At 39.7% G+C, this 15,803-nt stretch overlaps 1 protein-coding gene across 9 annotated transcripts in view; it reads right to left on the bottom strand.

Moving 5' to 3' along the window:
• TTLL7 (tubulin tyrosine ligase like 7) overlaps positions 1-14,405 on the bottom strand; it is a 121,508-nt gene extending 107,103 nt beyond the window's left edge. For 8 of the 9 annotated variants that reach the window (XR_008550147.1, XR_008550146.1, XM_054690887.1 and 5 more), the window contains exon 1: positions 14,301-14,386. The gene's annotated coding sequence lies outside the window, so the exon portion shown is untranslated. Of the gene's footprint in view, positions 1-14,300 lie in introns of all 9 variants that reach the window. The other variant, XM_037498139.1, reaches the window with a different exon arrangement.
• Between the last annotated feature and the right edge of the window lie 1,398 nt (positions 14,406-15,803).

Here is a 15,803-nt window from a genome sequence, read left to right as displayed (position 1 = left end):
ATGATGTAAACACTAGTCAGAAAGGGAAATTGAGTTATAAACGTGCCCATGGGAGTGGAAGAAACAGAGAAATTTTCTTTCTCAGCTGCCCAGTCAATTTAGCTGACTCCTCACAGACAAGAAGCCCAGGACCCCAAAGAACAAGAACAAAGGGACCGCAAGCCCAAACCCTATCCAATATTTAAATGAGACAGAAAAATTACAGTCATTACAAGAGGTGGGGGAAGGATGGGACAGGAGGGGGGGGGAAGGGAGGTTGGTTGCTTATCCTTCTTAATGCCCCTCTAGACAGGAATATGGCATTAAGGAGATTTTGCATATTATAGAAATCAAATGTTCTTGCCAAAAATCAAACATTCAACTGATTTCTTAATGAGAACCTACAAATCTTATCCATGAAAGAAAAACTAATAACTAGGTGGCATAAATGTAGACTTTAAACATTTCATACATATATTTATAACTGATGTAACAATTCATTTTATAATTAATTTTTAAGAATTAATTTTAATCAATATCATACAAAATGACATTCCAATAAATCAAGAATTGTTCTGGAATTTGGATAAGTGAGAATGATAGTTCATTAATTATTATATTATGTAATGTTATATATTAATAAGTGTTCACTAGAAATTAATGATAATACATTAAATTATTTATATTATAAACATATGAGCATTTATTTTAAACCCAGAAACTAATCTGGCAGTGGTGGAAATGGAAATTTCTGATATGAAATTTTGAGCTACATTACATATAATTTCAAAATAGTTATGGGGGTAAGATATAAACTTTGACTCTAATTCATTAAGTTGTTCAACATATTCAAAGTACCTAACTGACTCCAACTCTAAAACCATGCATGACCTTTCGAGTAAATTAGTTTCAATTCTTGGAGGCAGGTACAAGACCATACTCTAGCTTTAGCAGCCTGCAGACACCACAGTGAATCTGAGTTAATCCCAGTGTGTGGCCCTGGAAAGCTTTTAATGAGGTAGAAAATGTATACTGACCGTAGGACTTGCTGAAGGCAAATTCTTAAGGGAATACTAATGAAAGAAAATTCTACTCTAACAAAGACTCAAAAGATTTTTAAAAATCAAACACCCATTACATTGTTTCATAGGTGATTTTAAAAGACTACTAATGAAGCAAACCAACCTTCTCCAATGTCTGTGCAATTACTACAAACTAATTTTCTTCCTCTGTTCAAGTGAAAAATACAGGTAAAGCCTAAGGCATAATTTAACTTTTACTAAATGAGAAATTGTTAAATGCCAAAAATTTCATTTTCACTTTTGCTCAATCAATAGTGACTTGACTGATGGGTTAACCAATACCTATCTTAGTTTGAAGGAAGAAAATCACATTTCCCTTTGAGAGAGGTAGAAGTGGTTGGTAGTTGATTACTTTATTCTATATAATATTGTCCTACTTGAAATGGGCATTTGGAGGCATTTTCCATGTCATAAGTATGGGACCCCCATCACTTACTCTTCTGTGTGTTGAAAAGACACAAAACTGATTTTGAAAAATCAAATATTTGGGAATAAATCTAACAAAAGAGGTAAAGGACCTATACAAAGAAAACTATAAAACACTGTTAAAAGAAATAGAAGAAGACACAAAGAAATGGAAAGACATCCCCTGCTCATGGATTGGAAGAATAAACATTATTAAAATGGCCATCCTACCAAAAGCAATATACAGATTCAATGCTATTCCAATCAAAATCTCAATGGCATTCTTCAAAGAAATAGAACAATTATTGATGAAATTCATATGGAATCACCAAAAACCCCGAATAGCCAAAGATCTACTGAAAAAAAAAGAAGGAAATGGAGGCATCACACTCCCAGACTTCAAACTATACTACAAAGCCATAATCATCAAAACTGCATGGTATTGGCACAAGAACAGACATACAGACCAATGGAATCGAATAGAAAATCCAGAAATAAACCCACAGATTTATGGTCAACTAATCTTTGACAAAGGAGCAAAGACTATGCATTGGAGCAAAGAAAGTTTGTTCAATAAATGGTGCTGGGAAAACTGGGTCGCTACATGCAAAAGAATGAAGCTTGACGACTACCTCACACCATACACAAAAATCAACTCAAAATGGATTAAAGAACTAGACATAAGACCTGAAACCATAAAATACATAGAAGGAAATATAGGCGAAACACTACGGGATTTGCACATCAAAGACATCTTTACAGACACATCACCCAAAGCAGTGATAGTGAAGGCAAAGATAAACAGCTGGGACTACATCAAATTAAAGAGCTTCTGCACAGCAAAAGAGACAATAACAAAAACAAAGAGAAACCCCACCAACTGGGAGAACATTTTTGCACCCAACACTAATGATAAAGGACTGATCACAAAAATCTGCAAAGAGCTGATGAGACTCAGCAACAACAAAGAAAATAATCCAGTCAAAAAATGGGCAGAAGAGCTAAAAAGAAACTTCTCTGAAGAGGAAATGCAAATGGCCAACAGATATATGAAAAAATGTTCAACATCACTTGTAATCAGGGAAATGCAAATCAAAACTACCACGAGATACCATCTCACACCAGTGAGAATGGCACATATTAAAAAAACTAGCAACAACAAATGTTGGCGAGGATGTGGAGAAAAAGGAACTCTTGTGCACTGTTGGTGGGAGTGCAAACTGGTCCAACCACTATGGAGAGCTGTGTGGAGATTTCTGGACCTACTAAACATAGAGCTTCCATATGATCCAGCAATTCCACTCCTAGGTATTTACCCAAAGGACACAGAAACATCAATTCCAAAGAGCACCTGCACCCCTATGTTTATAGCAGCACTGTTTACAATAGCTAAGCTTTGGAAACAACCCAAATGCCCAAAAATAGATGACTGGATCAAGAAGATGTGGTACATATATACCATGGAATATTACTCAGCATTCAAAAAAGATAAACACATGCAATTTGCAGCAACATGGATGGCGCTGGAAGGGATCATGCTCAGCGAAATAAGCCAAAAAGAAAAAGAAAAATACCGGATGGTCTCACTCATAGCAGGAATCTAGAAAACTTAAATAAGGGACCAGGAAAATGAATATAAGAAAGTGAAAATCAAAATCAACAAAAAACTATGAACCAGAGACACTTTTTGGGGTGTGGGGGGCGGGAGGGGAAGGATTGGGGTCAGAATGGGGCGTTTGCAATTGTATGGGGGAATATAAAAATAAAATTTATTATTAAAAAAAAAACTGATTTTGAAGGAAATTTTAAAATCTGTATGGTCATTCTAGCCCACTTTAGTGCAGAGGGGCTGTGGGCTTCTATTTAAGTACATATATCTAATAAGCTCCTCCTCTCTCTCAGCCCAGCAGAATCTCAAATTATGGAATTCTTCATTTGACAGAAAACAAATAATAGCTGGTCAATTTTCAGGAACTAAAACCTCAAATGTACAATTTTCAGGAACTAAAACCTCAAATGTACAAACCTCAACATTTACAATTGTAACAGGGTGGTGCCCAGGAAATGGGGAGGTTCCAAGTTCCCTGCCCCACCCAAAGGAGGGTAGAGCCGAGCAGGGAGGAGAAGAAGCTGCAGAGGAGACTGAAGAAGGAGGGAAGCAAAATGGAGACCTGGAGGAGGCACAGGGAGCAGAGAAGACACATGAAGAAATCTACTTGCTTTTTGGTCCTGGACTAGTTGAAACAGATGTAGGAGAGAGACCTGTGGGGACTTTAACAATGGCAGCTTTTATCTTGATTTTGATTTTGCTCTTTTTCCTCCCAGACTTGTCTGGCTGTTTCTAAACCTCTTCTATGGGTCCCTATTGGAAGGTGCTTTAGACTTGTGGCAGGCTTTGGGCCTGGCTTTGGGCCTTGCTCTGGGCCAATCCTGTTTGGGTGGACTTTTACCCAAAGTAAAAGTGCTTGATTTAGAAACTATATTCTTTGTCTTTTCTGTATTGCTCACTAATTGTATTCACGTTCCTTTCCATTAAAGGTCTTATATGTTTTGTCTTGATGCAGTGGATGGCAGAACCTATTTAGAGTGGGCAGGTTTGGGGGTTCTGGTGTGCCCCTCTCCCTACCTTGTAACACGATGGATTTTCTAAAAGATATACACACCCTTCATTCTCTGAGAAACTGTAACATCCACAACTGATTTAAGCCAAGTCATCTGAGAGCCCTATACTTGAATCACACCACATTGCTGGTCACAGCCGCCCTAGCAGAACTGCTTTAAGAATAGCAGTTACTATTTGTTGAATAAGTACTATGATTTACCTCCAATACAATGCAGTAATGCCATTTTCACGTTAGAAAGAAAATAATCAGATTTTGAGAGGTTATTTTCCTCAAAGACAGAGCCATAGCAGGGGCTTCCATCAAAGGATATTATAAAAAGTATTACAATAAATCCTTTTGCATTTCACTATAATGATCCTGAGGACACTGTGCACTACACAATATTGAATCCACCTCAAAAGAAACCATAACAGAAATTTCACTCTGAATCTAATACAAGTACAACTTTGTTCCTCTTAAACAACCGGTTTTTTCTTCTCATGAATGAGTTTTTTAATTAACCATTGTATTTTTATATTTCCCACTTGGCCTGAAAGTTAGAGGAGTCAGAATTATGAATGCCCAGCTCTAACAAACATACAAAGTTTCAGAACAAGCAAATGGCTGAAAATCAACAAGAACGTGGAAAAACTAGACAATGATGGGTTGACACAAGAACGCTGCTCAACAACAGGAAAGCACACTGATGGAAGTGCCTATAAAGCATTCACTAATGTGCACCATATGGTGTCTCATAAAACACAGATTAGACATTTAAAAGCATTTAAACCATATATTCACTGACCATAATGGAATTAAGCTAGAAACCAATTTCAGAAAGAGCCCAATCTCCAAACACTAAAACTCAAACAATATATTTCTAAATGGTCTATGGGTCAAAAAGTTTCAAAGGAAATAAAATATTCATAAAACTGAATAAAAATGAAAAATAGTATTTTAGAATCTGTGAGATACTGCTAAAGCCAAGATCAGAAGAATTTTTAGAGCTCAAAATGCTTATATTAAGAAAGAGAAGCTGGAATCAAGCATCTGAGTTCCAGCCTCAAGAAACTAAAAGAGAAAAATAAATAAAAACGTTCCAAAGTAAGCAGAAGTGCAATTAGATTTTGTGTGTTGATCTTAACATCCTAAAATTGCACTGAACTCACATCTTGGTTCTAGAATTATACATCCTTTGAAGTTTGAGGGTTTATTTTATGTAAACAATGTCAACTGCAAACATGACAGTAGTCTTTCTTTTTTTCAGTGTCCCTTTAAATTATTTTCCTTGCCTTATTAATACAGCTAGAACTGTGTGTGTTTGTTAAACAGAATGGTGAAAGTAGACATCCTTACCTTGCCCCCAAGTTTACAGGAAAAATTATTCAGTCTTTTACTATTTAAGCATGACGCTAGCTGAAGGGCTTTTGCAATTCTTTATTAGGTTGAAGAAGTTCCCTCTCTACTCCCAATGTACTGAGACATTTTATCCTGAAAGTATTTTGAATTACTATACATCACATGCTTTTTGGCATCAATTAATATGTCACATGATTTTTACTTTGTTGATATGGTAGATTGAATTGATTATTGAATCAACCTTGTACACATGGGGGAAAATTCTATTTATATGTATATTTCCCATCTTCATAGAAATCCCTAAGTATATTTGCTTAATTTTATTGCCAGTAGAAGCCACACTTTTCGCCCTTCCATTCATCCTACATTTAGCATGTGAATCACACATTTACTCTCAAGTACATATGGAAGAAAATATACCATACTAGAATATTCTTAATATTCTAGTCTTCAAAGATGAAAATACCTCTTCATATATATTATATACCCAAGAAAACATTTTTTAATGAAAATGCTTCCTAGTCAGAAATAACAGTCCCATCACAAATGCAGCAAAAAAAAAAACCTTTCTACTAAAAACTCATTTGGCAATGATTTTTGACAAGTGAAAAAGCTTTCCCATATATAAATAGTTTTCTTGGTTCTAAGAAGTACTGATCAATCCCTCCCTTTTAAGCATTTCTTAATATTTAAGATATCTAATTTCCTTTGCAGCAATAGAAATAATTTTGCTTCAATTTTCAAAAAAATATAAGTTGAAATTTATATATTTGGACCAAGGGGGAAGCTCACTTAAATTAAATATTGATGATGGGCCTCCCCGGTGGCGCAGTGGTTGAGCACTGGGTTGCGAAGCTGCCCGCAGCCTCTGCAGCGCCGGTGCAATCCCTGGCTGCTCCCCAGCCACCAGAGGAGGGTCCCACATGGTGCACAGACCTCTCCTGCCACCTGCTGCCCCCCTCAGCAGTGTACTTCCGTCCTTCTGCCTGCTCTGCTCCCCACTCTGGCTCTGGTGAATTCTCTCACCCTCCCGCGCTTCTGACTGTACCCAGTGCTTGAATAAATAAATAAATAAAAATAAATCTTTAAAATGTGGCTTCTGAGGAAATGCTTTAAAAATAAATTAATTCATTCATTAATTCATTAAAAATTGATGTCAGAGGGCCTCCCTGTTGGTGCAAGGGGTTAAGCACAGCACTATGAAGCTATCCGCAGCCTCTGCAGCAAGAGTTCCATCCCCGGCTGGCCGGGGAGCTACCCACACAGCACAGCAGACCTCTCCTGTCTTGCCAGCTGTTCCCCTCAGCAGTGCATTTCAGTAGATACACCTGTTCTGCTCCCCACTCTGTTTCTGGTGAATCCCCTCACCCCTGGCACCTCTGGTCTACACCCCAGTTCTTGTATGTATAAATAAATAAATATTTTTTAAAAATTGATGTAAAAGATTAGGGGAAAGTAGCTAGTTAACTGGCAAAGTTATTTTTCCTCAAATACCCTAAAAAAGCAAAAGTGTATAAGCTATACAAAAAACATCACAGGAAATACGAGCATCAAGTGTCAGAATTAGTATCTAAAAGGAGAGGTTATAGACCAGTGTCTAATCCTATTATGATTCTGCATGCATATGTTGCTAGTTCTTTTTTTCCTCTCTAACTTCATTTTTCCTATTGGTAAAATAGAGGAAATAATATCTGCAAATCTTTAGGATTCAAGACTGAGAGATGCTAAGTAACTAAATATTTTCATCTTGGATGTGATCAAACCTAAAACTAAATGAAAATGCTCCCACCTAGTTTCACATAAATTAAGTTGAATACAGAAAACGTTCAATCTCTATCTTGTCTTAGAGTAGTTAGCACATATTTGTTGGGTAACTGCAGATTGACTGATTCTAAATATAAACTGAGATGTGTGCTAAAATCACTGTCCTGATTTTCAAGCAATCACTATGAATGTCACAGATTTTATTTGTTAAGTACTTAGAAAAACAGATTTCAGATAATAAAGATGACAAAATTGCTCATGAAAAATTTCCCATCAAATGCCATCATTCAAAATAAACTCATAGATGCAAACTCTTCCTATCAATACTTCACATGCATGATCATTCATATAAAATCAGTCAAATCTAGCATTAAAACCATATCAATTAAAACAGATTTATGCAAAAAAATTTAAGTCAGATACTTTCCTTACAAAGGAGAGGAATGAACAGTGCTAAAATTCTAATCCAACAAAGTACCTTAAAATAATCTTGAAGTTTTTCCCTGCATTACTGCTGATCTACCTTCCAAATCTACAAATGCTCAATTTACTTAAAAATCAACTTCACTGCAAATATACCAATAGAAGAGGGAGAAGAATTTTTATAAAAACAAACTACTTCCACATTTTTTAATTAGCTGTGGCATCAGCTCAAAATGCAAGTAGTCAGTAAAAGAAGCAAAAATGTTCAAAATAATCATTTGTCAAACATTATATTCCACTTCACATGGCTAAACAGAAGGACAAAAATAACACAGAAGTTTGAAAGCTCCGGTGCCAAATACAATAATTTAGAAAAATCAAACAATGTGGATGGTTCGGCATACCCAGTGCACCAGCAGTATCAACTACAAAAGAAAGGATTGTCAGAGACCTTTCCGTCAGCCCCAGAGAAGACTCAGTGACCAGTTGAGCACCTAACTCTAAATCTTAAAAAAAAAAGTCAAAGGAATATGAGCCAACCAGATGGATGCAAATAAATAAAAAGTGGAAGAAAAGACAGAAAAATACATGTATCATTTAAATTCCCAGAACCGGGGGCCTCCCCGGTGGCGCAGCGGTTGAGCGCTGGGTTGCGAAGCTGCCCGCGGCCTCTGCGGTGCCGGTTCGATCCCCGGCTGCTCCCCGGCCACCAGAGGAGGGTCCCACATGGCGTGCAGACCTCTCCTGCCGCCCGCTGCTTCCTTCAGCAGTGTACTTCGGTCCTTCTGCCTGCTCTGCTCCCCGCTCTGGCTCTGGTGAATTCTCTCACCCTCCCGCGCTTCTGACTCTACCCAGTGCATGTATAAACAAAACAAACAAACAAACAAATAAATAAAACATGCCTCTATAAAAAAAAAATTATTAAAAAAAAATAAATTCCCAGAACCAAAACATCCCAATACCTTGGCGTTGCCAACTACCATGTGTACTATGGGCAGAAATATGTCAGCAGATAAATGTCAAATGGGAACTAAGAGAACTAAGAAATAGTGAAGAAGAAATAAGCAAGCTTACTTAAGTTTACAGTTTTAATTTTAACATAACCCTAGGAAAATTGTTGGCTAAATCCAGTTCAACTTTGAAAAATAATGCCTGAAAAGAAAGGAAATATATTGAGCACCTTCTAAAACCTTAGCTAAGCATAGGGCAAATTTTGCCTAAAATATCAGCCGACCTCACTGTTAAGCATCAACCAGAAATCATCTGCGGGTCCTCAAAGAGGGAGAAGTCTGTTCTTCTGGTTTGTAACGTATTACTTCAGCTTTCATTATTTCCTCTCAGGTTTCCTAAGACTAAGACTATATATTTTAACAACCTACCTCTCAGATCCCTATTCATGTCCTCTAAGAGTGTCCAGAGCTCCTGATTCTCCTTACACTAGCCCTCAGAGAAATTTAATTCCTTCCTGCCTCAATGACTTCCTGGCCTTTTATTCCAAGGAGGATGGGAAAAGACCTGAAGGAAACTCAGTTGAGAAACTGTGGGAACAGGGCACTGCTTCCCTCAGCAGTGTATTTCAGTAAATCTGCCTATTCCGATCCCCACTCTGTCTCTGGTGAATCCTCTCACCCCCCACAACTCTGGCCTGTGCCTCATATAAATCTTTAAAAAAAAAAAAAAAAAGAAAGAAAGAAAGAAACTGTGGGAACAAGTCAGGGACTTGGTCAATCTGTTCAACATTGAGCCCCTGCCTCACACAAGGAGTAGTACATGTGTCCCTGAAACTGATGGGGAAACTGAGGTACAGTGTCTCCTCCATGAGAAGAATTTCCTCTAGTAGAGAGATACTAGGAATGAAGGGAGGAGAACATCAGAATGTGAGGAAGTGACATTGGGAATGTTATGTCTCCCCTTGACCACTGTTTTCAAAAGCTATCTTGGTGAATGTGCACAGGGAAGGAATTATGGGTCTTCAATATCTACCCCACACCCCTAGTATCTGATATCCAGGGCTTTTGCTGATAAATGAGAAAAGGTGTAATTTCTGCTCTCACCTATGAGGATTCTCAAAATTAGAGTGCAAGATAAGTGAACATCTTTACTTTACATTGCCAGGATAATGAAGCCAGAGACCTGGGAATCTGATAAAGGAGAATGGAAGGAGCTGAGTTTGAAGGGGACAGATATTTTGTGGCAATGTGGGTAAATGTTGGTGGAAGACGGAGTTGAGGTCCACAAATACAAAACTAGGACTAGAGTTTGCCCCTTCTCTAAACTATGAACTCTTGGTCACACTCATCAAACACAGTCTCCAAGTTTATTTACATATCCTCTCCTCAATGACCTCAAGTGATTTCCTTTAGGAAACTCTCAGTTCCCAAGATTTAACCAATCTTTCTAATCAAAAGAAAAGGTTGCTTGGGGTGGGGGTGGGGGGGAGGAGAAGAGGGATTAGAGTCAGAAAAAGGGGGTGGGAATTGTATGGGGAATATAACCAATATGAAAATGCATACATTATGCAAAAATGAAAAATGATGTAAGAATTATATAAAATAAAATAATACATCTAAAAAAAAGAAAAGGTTGCCTGGAGGAATGTAATCTGAGGAGGCTTCAACAGGATTTAGTGTTTAATTATTAACATACTAATATTCTATGCTTATTTTATAAATGTTCCAAAGACAACATACAGAATTCAGTCAAGTCTCAAAACATGCTTTAAAATAGCCAAACTAAGAACTCATACCTCTAAACCCACAATTTTATATCTGGGACTATCCTAAGGAATTAATTTCTAAAATATAGATAAGAGCTTGTGAACAAAGATATTAACCCCAGTTCTATAATCACAATGCTAGTTAGTATCATTGAAAATATAGTGACAATAAGGAAGGATTGGGAAATTGTGGTACAATTTATCTAATGGCAAATTATATAAGGATTTTAAATGTTCACTGGGCAGTTGTAATTAAGTGAAAATTAATGTTATAGATTTTAATGTAAAAATATATTTAAAGTAATATACATAGCATGATTAAAACTATGCACTGAAAAAAGCGTGGAAGGAAATACACCAAAATATTAACACTGGTTGTTTTTATAAGAATCTGGTCATGTTTTTCCTTTTTATAGGCTAAATGGTTCATAATTCTGCAATGCAGAGGGAAGGCTTTTTTTTTTTTTAATTTTTTTTTTTTTTTAATAGAGGCATGCTTTTATTTATTTTTTTGTTTGTTTGTTTTGTTTATACATGCACTGGGTACAGTCAGAAGCACGGGAGGGTGGGAGAATTCACCAGAGCCAGAGCGGGGAGCAGAGCAGGCAGAAGGACCGAAGTACACTGCTGAGGGGAGCAGCGGGCGGCAGGAGAGGTCTGCGCGCCATGTGGGACCCTCCTCTGGTGGCCGGGGAGCAGCCGGGGATCGAACCGGTGCTGCAGAGGCCGCGGGCAGCTTCGCAACCCAGCGCTCAACCGCTGCGCCACCGGGAAGGCCCGAGAGGGAAGGCTTTTTAAAGAGCAATCTTTCTGGCAATGTAAAAATTCTACTTGCATAGAAAACTTTTTCTAGGTTTAGTTGACAACTAATCCCTTTATTATCAGTACCTAGAGAATATACCATTTTTTTAGGAAGAGAACATAGGGCAAGGAATATGGAAATCATGAGCAAACCAGCCAAGGAGAAATTTGACCTGCTTAGAAACCTAAACTAGTTCCCTATAATTAGCAGATAAGGAACAGATTTCATGGCCTGATATTCAAGTTTCTTCATAATTTGTTCACAGTATATCCAAACAGCATGCAAGCACTTCTTAACTGAACCTCTTTGTCTGGCTTTCTTTTTGACAATTAAAGTCCTTCCCATCTCTCAGAAAGTGAGTTAATTCACTACCACCCAAATAGACTTTCCTGACCCTCTGATGATCATAGCCTCTATTATTACTTAAGGTGTTGATACAGCACTTAAGTCTGCACCACTGGTTTTCTGGTACTAAATCAATTCTAATTATTTTGCTAATTGCTCTTGATTAATAAATATCTTCCCCAGGTTAGACTTTAAGTTCCTTGAAGTCAAGAACTTAGATAGTGTACAGACTATAGTCATTTGACAAATACATACACACATACAGAAAAAGAGAAAGAAAGTGTAGTTCTAAAAAAGATCACATTGTATTCATACTCTAAGTGATGTCATCTATATATGTGTTGCCTCTGTTTAAAATGCTCCTGGAGGCCTCCCCAGTGGCGCACCAGTTCAGCGCTGGGTTGCGAAGCTGCCTGCAGCCTCTGCAGCGCTGGTTCGATCCCCAGCTGCTCCCGGCAACCAGACGAGGGTCCCACATGGCGCGCAGACCTTCCCTGCCGCCCGCTGCTCCTCTCAGCAGTGTACTTCGGTCCTTCTGCCTGCTCTGCTCCCCGCTCTGGCTCTAGTGAATTTTCTCACCCTCCTGCGCTTCTGACTGTACCCAGTGCTTGTATAAATAAATAAATAAATAAATGAACAAACAAATAAATAAAAATCTTTTTTTAAATAAATAAATAAATAATAGAAAAATAAAATGCTCCTGGCTGGCACCCATTACTAAGACATTCACTTTCCTTTGTCTTAATAACGGTGGTATTGTGTTTTTGCTTATCTCATACCAATTCTTCTGTTCCTGTTGGAATTGAACAGATCAGACTGTAAAATGCCTCACTGAGGTTCAGACAGCCATATAAACAACAAATAGAAATGAGCTTCTGTGAATCAAACTTAAGACTCATCACAGGACCCTACTCCCCTTATAGTGTTGTATGAACTACGAATGTAAATATCAGCCTCCATCCTCAATGGCCTTATTTAGGCTGTGGGCATTAGTCTATCAATATCCCCATTAACTTAAAAAAAATTCTCCAAAGCAAATGGCTCAATACTTTAGAAATGATGACTAAGATGACTATGTTTCTGACTGCCATCAAATACTAATCCAGTGCTTAGAGATAATGAGCATTGTGTGCCATAGCAACTTGCCTCCTGAGACATCAATACCAGTTGTATATCTTTAGAGAAAACACATAAATCATAAATGAAAGCAAGTCAAACGATAAAGCAAAGAACCAAAAAACAACCTAGCATCCATTATTTTTTGCAACAGGAGCATACAAGGTCAATATATCAATAATTGTTGAATCTGAAGGGGAGGCAAACACAAATCAATTTGATTTCCCACTATACAGAAATACTTATTGTTACAACACACATGACTTTTTAAATGGGAAACATGGCACCTAATAGTGTGTTCACCAACTACTACTAGTTGGGTGATCTTGAACCTTCTCTTTATTTCAGTTTAGTCTGTAAAATGAGTTGTCACCTGTAATACAAATTTACAGAGTTGTAATGAACCAAAAAACAAATTATCAGTCTAGATTTCTATGTCACCCTACTGTGGGGTGTAGTTCAGACACACATGCCATGAACTAGACAACTGTTGTAACTGCAAATGTTTCCCTAGAGTTTTTTAAAAAGGAAAAGATTTCTAGATCTTTTTACTTTCCTAATTGATTTCTCCAACACTTGCACATCCACCGTAGATCACTGACAAAATGCACTGAGTATCTCTTGTTATGACATAACTCCCTTAAGTAGTGTTGTCCAGTTAGGCAGTTTTTTTGTTTGTTTGTTTTTGTTTTTTTGTTTTTGTTTTTGTTTTTATTTTTTTGGTATATAATGTCTAAGAAAATCGTTTTTTGTCCACATGATTTAAAGAATATTCTTACTTCCATATTAAAGAACAATAATTCCACATAAAGGAAATTTACAGGCTATTGTTGCTGTTGTTTGAGATTACTCCCATGGAAATTATTTCTGTATTTCCTATGTGAAAGCAGATATGTACCCCCGGACATACTATTCCTTAATACACTGGAAGTCTCATGAACGTTGGAGTCAGGGACTCGCATTTAATTTCCTGTTCTATGACCTTGAGTGGGTAAAATTAACTTCCCTGCTCTGCACTTAGTCCATCTGCTTGTGAGTTGTGATGATTTGATGAAATAATACATATATAAGTGTCTAGGCTCTGAAAGCACTACTCATTTCCCACCACCCTCAAATCTTTTCCTCCTATGCCAGGACGAATCAAACCCATCCTCAATCCATGACAACTTGGGTACAGCATCTTGCCCAAACATTAAGGGAGGAACGTTGTGCGATGTAAAATTGAGTGGACTTAGGGTTTCAATAGCACAAGAAGTAGAGAAAGTGAGTAGTACTGACAAGGGCCCTACATTTCCATCGCCTGTTCAAAAAAAAGACACGAATCTGACACTTTCAAGATTGCACGGCACACTCACGAGGTTTGTACCAGAATGTGGGAATAGGACGGAATTACAGAACAGACCAACGTGGGGAGCCTCCTAGCTCACCCCACTCAATCCTGTCCGCCCAGGTCGGTCTTCTGGAGGCTGGAAACTGAGGTGAGGCGCGGCAAGTGACCTCGCGCCCCCACCCTCCCCCATTCCGTCCAAACCTCTCGGGACACGAATGGTGCTGAATCATGTGCACTAACACAGCAGCTCCCCGCTCTGCTGCTCCCGCGGGGGACAGAGTCCCCAGAGCAGCGGCGCTCCGGGGTGGAGGCCGAGACCTCGAGGTCCAGGGGACAGTGAAAGGGGCTCGAGGAGGCTGGGGCAGCAGGTACTCACCCCGGTGCGGACAGCCCAGCCCGGTGCCTCGCCTCCAGCTGCAAGCGGTCCCTCCGCGGCCCGCGCGTTGTCTGGCTCCCCGCGGGCAGCCGTACCCCGGCCCGGCAGCCGCGCTGTTGGTTCGATGCTCCCTTCCACCCACCCACCCACGGCCCGTGGCAGCCACCCCTCGGGCTCCGGCGCTGGACCCGGAGCAGCTGGAGCAGCTGTCGCTGCCGAAGGGGTGGTGGTGGCTACCGACGGGACAGACCATTCGCGGGCTGCGGCCGGGGGTGTGCGCCGTGCGGAGCAGAACGGGCGCCGAGGGCGCGTCGGGCGGGCGACTGTTGGGAGGAACCAAGGACGAGGGGGGACCCTCCGGGCCCCCACCCCCACCCACGCCCCAGGAGGGCTGGTGGGCGGGAGCGGCCAACACTGGAGCAGCTGCTCGTCCCAGTTGTTGGGCTGAAGATCGTGCTTTGGCTTTGCGGGGCACCCCCCTCCCGGTTTGCCTTGGTGCGGCTCGGGGCGCCTCTAGAACGCGGCAAACAGAGGACTTAGCAACCCGAGCGCCTGGGCGGTGTCCCTGCTTGGGAGATGCGAAAGGGCGCTGGCCGGAGCCGCGCTTCAAGCCACCGTCTGCACCATCGCACCCTGTGGCGCCAGCTCCCGGTGCATCTCGCTCCGCAGGTGTCTGGTCACGAAACGGAGGAGGCATCTTGAGTCCTTGAACTGGCTGCTCAGATCTTTAATACAAGTACCTTTGTGGAGCAAAGAATAAAAGGGTATCCAAGGCCCGCTTGAAAGTTAGACAATTAGATCAAGTGGGGCTCACATGCTGTAGATGCTTTGTAGAGACTGGGAGAGGCAGTTTTCAATCCCAGGGTTAGTGCTACTACGCACCGTTGGACCACGGCGATTGGAAAATGTAGATTTAGGAACTTTTAATTTCGGGGTCTATAAAGGAGTAGTAAAGAAATTCAAGAATATTTCAGACTCTCATGTTAGAGATTAATGTGTTGGGAAAGGAAGGGAATCGTGTCCTCAGATGAAATGAGCTTCATAGAGGTGGCAAGATAAGTCCCAACACGTAACATACCTTAAACTTGTGAGAATACTTTTTGCTCCCTGTCCCTGTCACAGCCAGGCTTACCCAGGTTCACGTCGAGTCTTGGTGAACATTGATACAATTGTACACTTTTTTTAACAGAAGGAAAAAAAAAAGGAATTTGCAACTACCTTTAAAAGATAATGTAAGGAAGCAGCCAAAATTTGTTACAAGTCCTCCCAAACAATATGAAATTACGTAGTACGTAAAAGTCATTTTCTCTAGTTAAGTGTTTGTGCTCTTTTTGAGTAAACTGACATAAATTGAGCCACCTAGTGTGGACAAAGTACTGTCTTGATTGTATTTCCAGTTTCGTGCCTTTATTTTTCTAAAAGCTCCTGTGAAATTGGTATTATTGTACCTGTTTTTTGTTGGGGAGTTTGTTCTGGATTCCCATTTTATAGATTAAGAGTGAC

The sequence above is a fragment of the Talpa occidentalis genome, unplaced genomic scaffold, assembly GCF_014898055.3.
Source record: "Talpa occidentalis isolate TD23 unplaced genomic scaffold, MPIMG_talOcc4v2.1 talOcc4.9, whole genome shotgun sequence".
NCBI lineage: Eukaryota > Metazoa > Chordata > Mammalia > Eulipotyphla > Talpidae > Talpa > Talpa occidentalis.
Note: the sequence above shows the minus strand (reverse complement) of the source record. Positions and strands in the feature narration are given on the sequence as shown.